The 15,066-nt window shown below is 37.7% G+C and overlaps 1 protein-coding gene across 45 annotated transcripts in view; it reads right to left on the bottom strand.

Moving 5' to 3' along the window:
- The window catches only part of NRXN3 (neurexin 3), a 982,258-nt gene that overhangs the window by 134,889 nt on the left and 832,303 nt on the right, over positions 1-15,066 (bottom strand). The window lies entirely within an intron of this gene.

A 15,066-nucleotide genomic window follows, 5' to 3' on the forward strand; every position in this document is an offset into this window, starting at 1 on the left:
GCAGTGCCTTACCAATAAAGCAGTCCTCCATAGTGTCTTCCTAAAATTTTCCACCAGTCACTGACTGAAAGGGAAGAGCAGGCAAAGCCTGTTGTAGTAGCCACAACACTTCCCTCTGCAGCTCCCCTCAAGCAGTTCCAAGTAATGACCATATTCAATGACCTCAGGTTGTAAAATACACACCCAGAGTATATTCAGATTAGATATATGCATTTAATACTACTGATTTAACCAGTGACAAAAATTCTTATCACTGTACAATTAAGAGGAATGCATCTTCAAACATTGAGTAAGGAGAGGCACAGTATGCTGGTGTCAACAATTATGAAGGCATATTATGTGTACTGCACAGATCCAAAACTGTTACAGACAGGCAGAACTAAAATGTATCATATAGGAAATCAAGACATTTGCTAGCCATCCATACCATAAAATTTGTGAAGCTTTGCTGACAGTTTTAAAAGAAAAATCAAGGAAGAAACAACAACAGAGAGTAGATGGCCATCGTCTGTGCAAATATATCTTCTTTGAAAAAAACCTGAGGTATAATAAAGGGTCATGGGACAGTTCTGTTCCTATGTTACATATCTGCTTAGTGGGCAGAGGACTCCATCCTTCAGGGCTGTTACCCTAACTTTACTACATTCACATTAGCAAAATCAGCAATGAGAAAGAAACCTCTCCTCTTGTACTCGATGTCCACCTTGGATCCCTCTCCTGGATTTAATCCTGTCTCCTGATATCAAAAGACCTTTTTTCCTTAAAATTTTGCTATGTTTCAATTTCTCAGGAGGCCTTTCTGATTCTTGCTTTACCTTATATTTCAAAGCTTACTCATACCAAAATACTCATCACAAGTTCCTTGTATCTCCAATACACTTATTTTCTTTGATATTTTCTTCCTAACACCAAATCTCCTGGTATCAGACTACAATATTGTTTTAGAAAAGGAAAGCAGACAGTCCTGTAGCTGAAGCGGTCATGAACAGTGGTTCAATTACAGGAAGTTTAGCACTAAAACAGTAAGCATCTTGGTTTTTCTCTCATTACAACAGTAAATCTTTGACTGTGCTAAATGTATGCTGGATAGCAAGTTTCATGTACATTCATACTGTTATTCTTTGGAGGGACTTTTCTTCAAGATATCAGTAACATCTTTCTCTTTTCACTGGAACATGAGGTAAGTGGATTGCTGCTCCCAGCAGATACATGAACTCAGATGCCATTTGAAAACAACTAATGTTTCTTCTCTTATGCTAGTCCAAAAATAAGTGAAGTTTCAGTTAACAAATATTTATTTCAGGTAAAAGCATTGCTGGCAGACCTTTACCACTTCTTTGACATATGAAGTAAGTGATCTCCCAACACTGTTTTAGTGAATCTTTTGCTGGCAACCATATAATTATCTTTACCTGCACAGCAATTAGCAAAGAGCACGTGATTAATTTTTTCCTCAAAGACTCCTATAATATATAGTGACCAGGTAAGCTGGCTACTGACATTGTGGTTTTGCAAAGTGTGGCTTTACAATCAACTTCCTGGACCTCTCATATTGCTTTTTAATTGCCATCAATACATCAAGCTTCTTTGGCAAACTGTGGCTGCTCTAAGAAGAGTCCACCTTGGTGAAGGCATAGCATGAGCAGGTAAGATGAAGAGCTGCACCTCTTCTAATGGAACAGCTCACCACCACCACAGAAGAGGAAGGGATTAAGAGGTATTCAGCAGAGTGAAAACTGCATACCTTTAAGCCTACAGGCTCAATGAGGCAAAGGTAAAAACTAGCAAGTAAGGAAAGGATGGTGGGAAGTTCAATTAATCTCTGAAGAAGGAGAAAATTTTTTTGATTTCTCCTTAGATGAAAAGGAGAATAGTACCTTTCACCATTTCTTTTCCCAGGGCTTGAAGGAAAAGACCTATTTAAAAGGCTAGTGATAAGAGGGCAAACTGGGAAATAGATAAGATTCTGGAAGAAGAGGACTGCAAAATGCCAGTGGCCTTTAGTCTGATGGAGAGAAGAGGGAAATGAGCAAACTGGTGCCTTCTCCATCCCAAGAGCCAGCCCCTCCCAGAGTCAGAAAAAACAGCCCTCCTAAAATCAGTGTAACACTTAGCTGTAATTAAGAAATGCAAACATTTGTCTAAAAAAAAAATCATGGGCCTGATGGATGGCCTATTCCAGGTCTCTTCAGATGACTCTTGGGCAGAGCTCCCTGTTACTCTTTAACCCAAGTTTTGCAGAAGCACGACTTCTGAGACTCTTATTTGAATTGAGGAGGAACTTGTAATGAAAATGGTTTTGCTCCAATTACCAGGATAAAACACAATACAACACAATATGTCAAAAGTAGGGCTACTGAAGCCAAACGGCACACACAGACCCTAAGATACAGGTTATTCATGATATTTTATATCTCCAGGGCACCAGACACTACAAAAAATTAGTTTACACATTCCTGGCAGAAGAAAAAAAATAAAGTAAAGCAAAGCACAGAGAAAATCCTACAGCAAAGAACAGTGACCATGGACACAGGGGACAGATCCTCAATTTATTTTCAATATCGCTTCAATTCCAGTTTCCTGCACTACAGCGCTTCATTAAAAACAGCTTTTACCAAGACCTACCTTCCTGCTAAATCTGCAATACAAGCTTTACCATTAAGGTTTAACACTTCATGATGGACATGACCTTTCATTCCTTTCCCCACACATTCAGCTGCTGGATTTTCTTTCCACATAACCAAGCAAAGGTATTAACTAGACCAGTAAATATGTGAGAAAGAAAGATTTACCTTTGAGCCACTGCCTATAAAGTTTATTTTGTAGCTATGGAAAAAAAAATCCTAACTATAAGTAAGGAAAAAGGTGAATACAGAGCCATACAGAGCAAACAAGTTACACAGTCCAGAAGGGCTCAAGAGAATTTTAACAGACAGTGCAAATTTTTTCCTCTCTATATTGGTATTCACTGGATGCCCCAAAAACTTTCCATGAAAAGGCAACCATTAATTAATGTTTTCGAAATCTCCAAGTGACATCAAGTGCTGGCATTACGTCTTGGAAAACTGAGAACCATTTTATTTATAAATAATGAAATGAACTCAACATTCAATCTGTTTTACTTTTCCTCTTCTTTCTTTAAGGTTACTGTGCCTAAAAGGATTTTTAAAATTTTTCAAGAATTTGTCTGGAGCTGATTTGTCCCATAAAATTGCTGCCCTCAAAAGCCACATTACCATTTCATTGCTTACAGTCCTTCTGGAGATAAATTCCTGCCATTATGTCTCTAAGACTTTAGAAATATAGTTATGATCACATAATGGAATGGTTGTAGATAAATTATGAGAACAAAAAAATGTGCAAAGTACTGAAAAAAAAATAAATTGCACAAGGCTTCTCCTTCACCTGTCTACTCTATACGGACTCCTGGCAACAGTTTGTTATATCCACAATTACCAAACATTTTGAACATTGTTAAATGACACAAGAGCTACTTTACAGCCTGGATCAGGAGATTGGCAATTTATTGCTTGCCCTGAAGCATTAATTCACTTTGGACACCTTTTCTTCTACCTTTTTGTAAACCAGAGTCTTCATCTATGACAGAGGAGTTAAAGGTACCTATCTTTCCAAGCTCTACAAGCCCTGAAAATCCAGATATATTTTACTTAAACATTGGTGATATACTGCTAATCCCAACCTTTCAGCCCTGAGAGCAACTACAGTCTGAGAGGAGCAGGTCCTAAGCTTTTCTCAGCTTCTACTTTCAACTCCTTCAAAACCTGTTCCTTTCTTCTAAAGGGACCTCAGGAACGGGTCTGACAATTTTAGCAGGTATGTTTTATCTTTTGTTTCCCTCCATTCAAAAAGAAGTAGAGCCTGTCCTCTGTACAAATTGTCAGGTCTTTCCTTTCTCCATGCCATACCTTTACATTTTGAAGGCATCTGTCTTTTTGTAGCAGACCAAGTAGAAAGAAAGTAAAATGGGGTTGGCAGTGATTTTGTAAGATGAGCAGTTGGAAAGTGTTAGAGGGTACACATACATGAACATACATGCACTCTGTGCTCTTAAAAGGGCTTTACCCTTTTCTTAATCTAAAATTCAAACAGTCCACACTAAAAGTATATAGTTGTTCCCTGTGTGCAGAAAGCATTTCATTTCAAAAACCAAGAGAGAAAACTCCAGGCATTAGGACAGATCCTACTCTCAGCTGCATCAATGTGAATCAATAGCAATTCTGTTGAAGAAACTCAATGCCTACTGATGCAAGTGGAAGAAGAGTTATCCCAGTATCTTTATGTTGTTTTGCTTATTTTTCTGAAGCAAAATATAAAATTAAAGGAAGCATTTATAAAAATACCTGAAATCTGACTACCATCCCAGCCTGTATTTTTTCACACTCATTTTAGATAATAATTTTTTAAATAGCCACTACTGCACAGACTGCCTCCTCCTCCCACCCTGGCTGGTTCCAACATGGCTAGACATCAGCCCAAACCTGGCAGACAATACTCCTAGTTACTCTGTCCTGCAGATCACTGCTGATTTTGCTTCTCTCATTTGAAAGGGATACAAGCTCTTTTAGTAATACAACAAGCCATTTCTCACTGTAGGAAGGTTTAGTAAACTTTCTCTCCCCACCCACAAATGCCACACACATACACTTCATCTGCACTACCCTCTAAATTCAGGAAAATTGTTTTGTTTTTTATAACCCTGAGAACTGCTCTTCCTGGAATGGCTTGCTTCTGCTTAGGCTCCTCACACTTGCAGTCTATGTTTTTAAAAAGAGATTGAACTTTTATTTCTCCCTCTTTGGAATTGTTTTCAGTTTCTTTTCTTGATTTCCTTTTGTTTTGTTTGCCTGGTTGTTTTTTTATTTTTGTTTGCCTCAAACTTGCTTCTGGATGTTAGTCCTGCTGAAGGATTGCTCACTTTCTGTGGTTCAGGGGGCTTTGCACAACAGTGCTAAATGTAGAGAGTTATCCATGAGAACTCAAGGTATAAATGCATATTCCACAGCGGACACTCATTTATTACTACAACTACAAATCACTTTATGTGAACTTTCAATGTAAACAGAAAGTCCTTTTCTGATTAGAAAGGTGGTAAAGAACAGCACTGTCCTTAGAGGACCCTTCTGGGCTGCAGTTAGAACTGAATGCACGGCTGGACAGATCTTTCTGGTATACACGTATCAATGGATTTAAGAAGGGGAATTTAAGAAAGGGTATTAGAACCTGTATTCAGCACAGAGTATAAGGCAGTTAGTTCTACTCTGACTGGCCATATTTAGTACTGTTTTTAATATCACTGAGAGGTAAGTGTGAAATCAGGATTCAATATGTAATAAACTCTAGAGCTGGGTAAAGGGAGAGTTTACTGAATGAAGTCTGCCTTTATCCAAACAGTGATGGCAGGGGAAGTACGTTCAAGAATCAGTATTGCCACCCCAGCAAATATGATAATCAACAAAACCAGCAAATGCTCTTAGAGAAATTACAGGCACTGAAGTTCACCTGACTTGGAAGTTTTTATTCAGGGTGCCAACACTTTACACTTACCTTGAAACAAGAACAAATGTTGTTAAGGGGAAAGGAAGTACACAGGTCAGCTAATTTTGTTTGATTTTTAAGGCCTGTTAAAAGAAGCAGTAGGTCATCTTTTGTTATATACTGTTTGTTACTGCTTCTTTAAGATGCTCAACCAGATCTACTCAGTGCCAGTTACAAACCTATTTATCAGAAAGAATCACACACACACAGAGGATAAAATAAATAGAAATTATTACCCTTTGGGGGCATGGTTTTTAAAAGAAGCAATTCTCAGAGATACATAATTTATAGGGCTAAAAAGGACAATTATTATAATCTACTCTCCTCTAAAATTTTATAGGAGGTCATATATCTTGTCTGAATTGATTCTTTTTTAAACTACAGGATATATTTTAGAGCAGCACTTATTTGTGATTTGCAGCTGAGGAAAGAAGCCTTGGATTCATTGCAGTTGCTTCTTTGATGAGATTGGCCTAGAGTTGAACATGGTCAAAAAGGCAGGTGGAATTCAAGAATTATATTGAAAAGGAACAGTGTACAAAAGGAAAACCACTATTATAAGTTAATGGTGGACTTTTGACTTAAATTCTTGAACACAGTACACAGAAATTTACAGGCCATCATGAAAAGAAAAGGAGGAGATCTAAAAGGTTCAAAAAAGTAGTACACTTGAAACTGTGTATATACTCATAAAGCAATGATTCAGCACTGTTTCTTTATAACTCAAAGAACTACAAATATATAATAAAAGCATTTGACAATTATTTTAAGCAAAAAAGTACCAAATTCATGGGAAGAATCAAGAGCCATTGAATACAACTATATGAATATAACCTTTTGCTCAGCTCTTCCTGAAAAGCAGATTGTTATTGTTTCTTTTAATTGTTACTTCCTATATTGAAACACCATCTAGCATCACACTGCCATAAATGACTTCTAAGTCTGTGATCAAGCCAAAATTTTCTGGAAGGTTTCTCCTGATCCTTGTTCATTTTAAGAAGTGGTGAAACAATGAAATTGGGAAAGATTAATGAGAATCTAATCTTTTCTGTTGAAGGCTTAGGAAAGGTAGTTTGGATCAACATCTGCCATGGCCAGGCTGCTGCCTTTAGCCCATCCTCCGAGCAAAAAAAATTCTAAAGCAGATGACTTAAGGTTCCAGCTTCATCTTTCCATTACTGCAAACTCTCTTCTCAGTTTTATAGAGCGTAAGAGAAAATCACTCAGCTCTCTGAGTTTTTTGCTTGAAAGCAGGATTTCCAATCCTTCATTTCAATTTCCCCATGGCCCTGAAACTCCTTCATTTTACTTATACATTTTTTCAAGTGGAGACACCAGAAATTTTTAATTTTAGTTTACAAAAGTACACAATCTTACCATGGGGGCTCACATTTCAGGCTTATTCACCATGATCAATAGTCTAATTCAGGAGTGCTCTCTGGAAGTGTTCCTTGTATTGAAAAACAACCTCTACTCATTGGTTGGAGACATATTACATTATTTGGCTAAAGTAAAATTTATAGCAGTTTCTTTGTTAAGAGCTTAACAAATTTTCCAAACTGCCCTTCATTTTTTGCCCATTGAATGTTTATGTAGGACACAGACAGTAATATAATACTTATTTAATGGCCCATACTACAAGAAATTGTAGTACAGCAATATACTGCTACTAAAGTACGCCTATCTCCTGTTCTTCAATTTTTTTTGACCAAACACCTTTGCAATATTACAGCAATAGAGCTACAAGTGGGATGTGAACTTGCCATTCTCTTGCTTTAATTTTGCCTAATCGCCTTCTCTCCCTGCGTCTTTTCCTCTTCCAATCTTTGCCTTTTGTCTAATAAAAGTTTCTTTTATAAACAAAACTACCCTGAAGACAAGCCAAAAAATGGACAAGAAGCTCAATTCTGTGACAATTCTACCAGGAGCAGGAGTGGCTCATTATGTACAACAACACACACAAGATATGTGCACCAAGAAAAGAGATGAAATGTGGAAGCTGCTTGTTTATTTCAGCTGAGATACCCTGCACCAGACAAGAGCTTTACGTATCACTGAAGTGGTTTAGGTAACATTAATATATAATATCAGAGACTTACACTTAGGAATTAATTTTGCACCAGAAGTTAACATATTTTGTGTACAGTTTGAGACCTTTAAATTTTAACTCACAAAGGTAATCAAGACTAGTTAGATAGAGTACACGGTTGAAAGAAAAGATTTTTGCTTTTACTGCTGCTCTGCTGTACCTTGAAAAAGCCACTTTCATTTCTCTCTCTCCAGTTTGTCTTTTTATAATGTGAAGTTACATTATCTAAAGGATTATCAAACTGTATATCTGTATGTTATCTTCCCCAGTGGAGCCCTGGTATCCAGTGGGGCCTCCAGATGTTGTTGCAGTGCAGTTAATTAATATCAAGCAGAGTATCCTGATTAACAGTTTCATCGTTACCATGACGAGGCTTGTACTAAGCTCCCCCTAAACCCATTTCCACAAAATCTGGGGAATGCTGTGGCACATCTAGTTGCTCTTCTATCTGACACCTGCCAAGTCTAGTAATCAGTGATATTCATCAGTCTTAAAAGGGAGGCTTCCTTCCGTGCCATTCAGTGCCTAGGATGGTGCGCCCAATTAAATCTGTTTTCCCATTACCAAGGATAGCACCAATACACTGCCAGTCAATTAACAGGCAGTAAAATATTTCAAGAAACACATGCAGGTGTGTTTAGGCCACAAAATTTGCAAAAAAACAATTGTTATTACACAGCTGGTGAAACTCCAGCCAAGAGGCTGCTAATCCCCACTCATTTAGGGGTATCATACTGGAAGTAGAGAAGCTTCTGACAGCTTCTCACAGAAGACACCTATGTAGCCCTCTCATACCAAAACCCTGCCATACAAACCCAATACATACACAAAATATGGAATTAAAGATCTTATACTTACAGGCCGTGTGGAATAAACTATGTACCTTAACTACTAGGCTTCCTTATCAAAAGCATTGGTACAATTGTGAGATGTCAGTGAGCTGAAGGCACAGCATATATATTACTCAGTAACAGCAATCAGAGCTGTCTGTCTCAACCCATAACCCACAGAAAAGTGAGCACTCGTCAAGAAGATGGCATTAAAAAAGGACACTGCTGTCTGACAGGAAAGGTGATCACAAATACCAACTTGCCACCATCCAATTAACCCAAGTGCAATAGATACAGAAGTGCAAGGGCTGAAGAGGCTTTGGACAAAGTTAATCTATTTAAACTTGGTTTTGCCTAGAGTATATTTTTTTGCAAACTCTCTTCTCTTAATCATAAAGAATATTCTAGGGTTTCAGAGTGGTCCAAAAATATTTGTTCAAAGGCATTATATGACTAAGCACTATATACTACTGTATTTTCTTTTCTTAGTGTTTTCTTTACAGAATTTTAATTGAATAGAATTCTCATAAAATTTAATGCATCCAGGGCCTGTGTTCTAGGTTCCTTTTGAAATCTATGAAACAGATTCCATGAACTGTATAATATCAACAGCATATTGTAACCAAAGTAGTCTTCTTTACCAGACAAGTGAGTGGTTTAAGCCAAGGTTTAATAGGTCTCTCCAATGCAAAAAGAAAAAGAAGGAAATATAAGGATTTGTAAACATAAAAACAGTACCTGGATTCAATAACAGCTTATTCCTAGCTTTTCAAAGCTCACTTTTTAAATATGGCAGGTTTTTTTTAAAGTTAGTTTAATGTGGCTTTTTAGATGTGGCTGGACTCCAGCTGAAGGCATTTCTAATCCTGAATCAAAGAGGTTTCCTAAGATTTTTAATGGAAGCAGAACATTAAAAATACATGAACATTGCAGTATAGGAAACTTATATTTCTAATGAAAATAGTCTAATTACCCAAAATAATTTAGTAGTCTACAGATTGCATGACAGAGCACTGATAGGTCAGAAATAGTGGAATATTAGACAGAGATGGGAAAAGAGAAGAGGAGAACATAGTGGTTTGGAGAAACAGCTCACAAAGGAGGCCACCAGTACCATTTGCATGCTGGAAAGCAGAGATGACGACAAATGACTTGACAAAATTTTGCAGAAACTAGAAGTTAGAGGAACAGAGCAAATAATTGAAATGTCCTTTCATTCTTAAGCCACTACCTAGCAATTTACATTACCTTAACTTTGCTACCAAGGAACATTTCAAACACTCATATTTTACATATGCATAGGATGCACTAACTATGAAATAGGTCAAAAGGCTACATCTGAAACTTGTTGGAAATAGCACCTCACATCAAGACCGACTTTTCCTACAAAGATGAGAATTTTATTGAATCGAGATAGGCCGCTGGGAAAAATTACAATTTGGCTATTTGCATATTTATTTTGTGTTGCAGAATTTGCTTACTCTAAAGCTGTTTGGCAAAGTCATATCAGCTGAGCCCCTTGCCAAGTTTGTATTATGTTAGTTAAAACAGAACTTCTCATGTCAAATGGAAACTTGATTATTGGGAATGGATGTCATAAAGAAAGCTGGAGTACTTCCAGTACAGATTTTTTTGCATAGTAGGTGCGGGACGAAGTAGTGAGTAAGGAGAAGGTTAATGTCACAATTTCAGTTTCCATACTTCTTCCTGATATCTTCTCTGCACTTTCTAGGAAAAATATTATGAGATGTAAAAGGACAACCAATATATCAAAGGCAACTCCTGTCTTAGGACTGTGCTGAGATCTTAATCCTACTGTAATACCAGAGGTGCTTAGAAGATGAGTGTCCTGTAGGTTCTAAAACACTTTGAAATCAGTGGGAGAGAAACACAAAAGAACTTAACATAAGGATGCATTCCAGTACTCAGCCTCCCTTGTCCCTACGGCCACTCACTTATTCATGTTAACTTCCATGGGAAGAAGCTATGTTTCATCAGGCCTGTAGGAAGGGACAAAGACAACCTTTAGGGACAATCCTTTATTCAGAAATCATTGTAGCTACCATTAGGAACACTGAAGTAAAGGAAGCTCAGGGTATGGGAGGTAAGACCAGTAAAAAAATAGCCCTAACATGTCCATTCCTTGATCAAAAAAATTTTTTTCTGAATAAACTGGAGAAGCCAAAGGAATTTAGAGATACAGTACTGTTGTGATTTAGACTATACAGTTTATGCTTACATACTAGAAGGAAAATTTTTCTTCCTTTCGTACAGCAGTTTGTGATTTAGCAACACTCAGTAAATATTACCCAAGTGCAAGAACAGAGTTCTTCTGTTCATTCATTATTTTGTCAGCAGGCTGCTGAAAATAGTAGGTCAAACCCTGACATTTCTATTCAGGAAAAAGCCCTACAAAGGACCCAGCTATGAAAAAGGATTTAGCTTGATACTGTATGTTCAGAACAAAATAACATAGCCTTTAAAAATCAAATTTTAAAGAACTGCCATTTTGTTTAAGGAAGTAAGATGCACCTTATCTTTTTGCAGTAATATGACTATAGCACCAACTTTCCATATTTTCTCCTTCCTACACAATTTAGCCATCTGACTAGTTGATTGGGAGAAACAATTAACTTGCAACAGGCTGATCTTGTAAAATACAAATTGAAGATGCAATAAGGGTGATGAATGTCTGTGACCAACTATTATGGCTGTTGTCTGTGTCTTCAGGCAGATGGAGGACAGTACTGGCAGCATATGGCATGGGAGTTTGGGCTTGGAAGGCAGATACAGCAGACTTCTGATAAAAGGAATTAAAACCAAAGCAGCATGGTGGCTAGAAAGCCAGTCTGACAGACCAAACTGTTGATCGCCTTCCTCATTTCTGCATCTCTACATCTTAGCCAGTTCTACAGGACCCCCTCTCCATTCCTACTGCTTGCCTTTTAGCTCTGCCTGCAGAGAGTCAAGAAGCCTTAGCTGGAAAGGGGCTAGAGCCAACAGTCATTTTGGCAGATGCAGCCAGGCAGCAGTGGTCAGCTGGTGAAGCTGGCCAGGGTGAAAGTCTCATCAAACTGTATGAATCCTGCTTGCTCCTTGAAAACCTTAAGGGATAACTGAGTGCTTTCGAAAATGGTTATTTGGGCACTTTGGTTGCTGGGATACACCAAAGCAAAAGGTGATGGAGATCAGCAGCTGTCCCTAGAGCCTCTCACTACAGCTTCAATGGTAAGGCCCACAGGAGTGCAGCGCCTTGGGCCCTGGGGTATAACAGGATACTCTGCACATCACACTGTCACCTGGCCACTGCTGCATGGAAGCCAATGCCTTAATCTTTTGCACTAGCTGTGCCCCAGTTTCCTATGGGCTTTAAAGTCTATAGGCATTTTTTTTTTCTCCTGACTAGTCTGAACACTAACCCTGGATAACCTTTCATCTCACGCAGTTCTCCTTCTTGTCACACCAAAGTTTGGACTTGTTTCTTCTCCCAATATATTCCCCATTTCATTCCTCTAGGCATCTTTTATTTAAGAGGACCCAACTGCACTGTAAATGGAAGGGGTTTCCCTGCAGTTTGGTAAAATCTTAGAATGATTTCACTGATACTTTGTCATATATTTTCTGAATTACATTAAAAGAGGAGAAGCTGGTTTTAGTTAACCTTCTTGATAAGCAACAGTTGACAAGATCATTGAAAATTACCTACTTTCTCAACTCTATTGATGGGTCTGCTTATGTCCATGCATAATAGTGTAATGAGGAGTCACATCCTTTCAATATCTTTGCTATACCTATGCTATAGACAGACTGTGGCTTTCAAGAACTTTTTAAAGGGCAACTACCAGCCAGTTCAGTAGAAACTTTAGTGTTGTCAGTTTAAAAATAGTACATAGAATCATAGAATGATTTGGACTGGAAGAGATCTTAGAGATCATCTGTTTCCATCCTCCCCTGCCATGGGCACCTTCCAGGAGACCAAGTTGCTCCAAGCCCCATCCAACCTGGCCTCAAACACTTCCAGGGATAGGGCAGCCACCATTTCATTAGGCAAACTGTGCCAGTCCCTTGCTACCTTCATAGTATATAATTATATACTAATCAGAAATTATACAATAGTGAAAACAGCCATTTTTTATAAGAACACTGGCTTTCACATGCAAAAAAAAAAAAATTTCTCCTGAGGATAATACACATCTTCAAGATTCAAAATATTATTTTGCAAATTGGTGGACAATGCTAGTGACACAGCCTTGTCAGACTATAAAGAAAATAGCAACAAAACAAAGCACACAGTATGTGTATGTATGTGGGAGCACTTCAGGAACAAACAAAAAGGAATGCTGGCATGGATTGTCTGTGTTTGTAGCTATCATGTGTTCTACGTTTAGCCACATTACAATGGGAAGAAGATGAGAAAATACAACAAAAATAGCACGTATCTGCTTTTTGCAATGGTCCTGTTCATCTCCGTGGAATCTCACTGCTCCTCTGAATAACTATTGCTATCCTCAAATTGCTTTGTACTTCATCACAATATTAATAATCGAAGACTCTCCTTCAGAAAATGGGTACAATTGCTTTGGAATTAGTAATATGAAATTTATGCTGATCCACCGAACATCATTCATGCTCTTGGACCAAAGAAGAATTAAGTACATGACATAAGTGAAAGGAGCTCCAGGGAACTCATGTAACAGCAGTCTGCAGGCAAAGATAACCTATACTAACACCTAAAGGATGGATAAAACAAACAGATTGCAGTTCGGTATCATAAAATCACGACGGTCTCTTTTCACACCAGAACACAAGTTAACCTAAATACAGTCTCCCTAAATAGATGGGTACAAATGCCAGCCTGAATGCACAGCAAATTCCTGCGTCAGCCCTCTGAAAGTTTCAGAAGGGTTTGCACAGCTTCTCATCAATGAGCCTCAAACCCTAGCAGAACTGTCCCAGTGTGGGAAAAGAGAATGAATGGCCAGAATACTTCAGAGAGCACAACCGCTGGTTCAAAACTTCAGGTTTGTTTCAAAAAAAAGTATCAAAGATTTAAAAAATTCCACACCATGATGGCTTTTAAACTTCTCAGATTTACCATAATGAAATGAAAAAGCAATAAAAACATTACAATTGTTTTATTTAATTACCCAAATTTTGTCAGAATTTTAATTTCTAGAGATATTACTTCTTCCATTTGGTTTGTATTTTCATCCTCTGTTTTCCTTTGAAGAAAAAAAGGAAGGAGAAAAGATGACAAAATGAGATAAAGCAGAAATGTTCTTATCACTTATAAGCCTAAACTTCAGCTATTCATTTTTCCTGAAGACGCAATTTTCGAATACAAACAGCAACATTATCTTCAGTGGAAAGCATTCAAACTCTAAAAATGTGTCCAGTTAAAATCTTGCTTTGTTATGTTTGTAATTTATTTTTATCTTTCCTAGACAATGAAATATGTGAGTTTCTCAAATTGAAATTATATGCAGAGCATAACCACATCAAACTGGTGGCTCGTGCAGCCTACTATGACCTTCAAAAAGACATATCATAATCTTCTGATTTTGTATACTATATTTATTCAGTGCGGTTGTGGCTCTTACTAAAGAGGCTGGCCTTCCTTAAGCTCCCTGCCAAACTCTGGGAATCATTATCTCAAGGGAACTATAAGAAGAATTACTATCAAGGGAGATAACACTGCGGTCTTTTTAATAAGGACTCTTCTTGACATTGAAGCACGTGCTACATGGTGGCAAGGGAAAGTTTGTTGAATATAATTTCTTCATGCAAAGTTATTTGAATCTTATATTGGTTTGGTGCTTTTTAAAATGCAATTATCAATTCACTTTTATCATGGTGCACTTTCTTCTTTCAGGTGACTACATCTCGGATTGTTTGGGGGTGATTTTGTTTTTCATGTTGCATATTCAACAAAGATGCAACCCTAAAGTATCACAGTCAGTGGTTAACAACTCTGCAGCCTTCAAGGTGGCACTGGAGACATGCACTTCCCCCAGCCTTCAGGGCTATATTTCCTTCTTTATTTGTGAAACTACGTAGGTGGTTTCAAGAAGAAAAAAGAACATGAAAGCCTTGCTATCTTTTGTAGCAAACACTTCTTCAACAGAATGATCTGAAATGGGAAGGAAGCATGAAAGAGGCTTTATTGTTTTTGTGAGAAAGGTTAATAGCAAGAGCTGCATTTAAGAAATAAAAGAAAAAAAAAAGGTGAGGGAAATGAAAAAAAAAGCCAACAGCTATGTCCCAATTTTGATCAAAGCAATAGAGAGGTAGCTGTTCCAAGTGTCTCCCCATTTTTCTGGATAACTTTATAGACATGCAAGATACAATACTTCATTAGTAACTTTTTTTTTAAACATCCAACTGCATGCAACAAACAGCAAGGAAAACTCCTTCCTAATACTCCTCCTATGTGCCATCCTCATTAGCCAATGCACCTTCTGAGAGGATTCCAAGAAAAGGAGTGAGATTCAAACCCTACAACACTTTCTCTCTTCAGGTTTTCAGGACAAATGGACAGTAAGGGGTACGAAATTATTCTGTGTGCATACTAAAACCTGACTTTTTTTGTGA

The sequence above is a fragment of the Corvus moneduloides genome, chromosome 6, assembly GCF_009650955.1.
Source record: "Corvus moneduloides isolate bCorMon1 chromosome 6, bCorMon1.pri, whole genome shotgun sequence".
NCBI classification, from domain to species: Eukaryota; Metazoa; Chordata; class Aves; order Passeriformes; family Corvidae; genus Corvus; species Corvus moneduloides.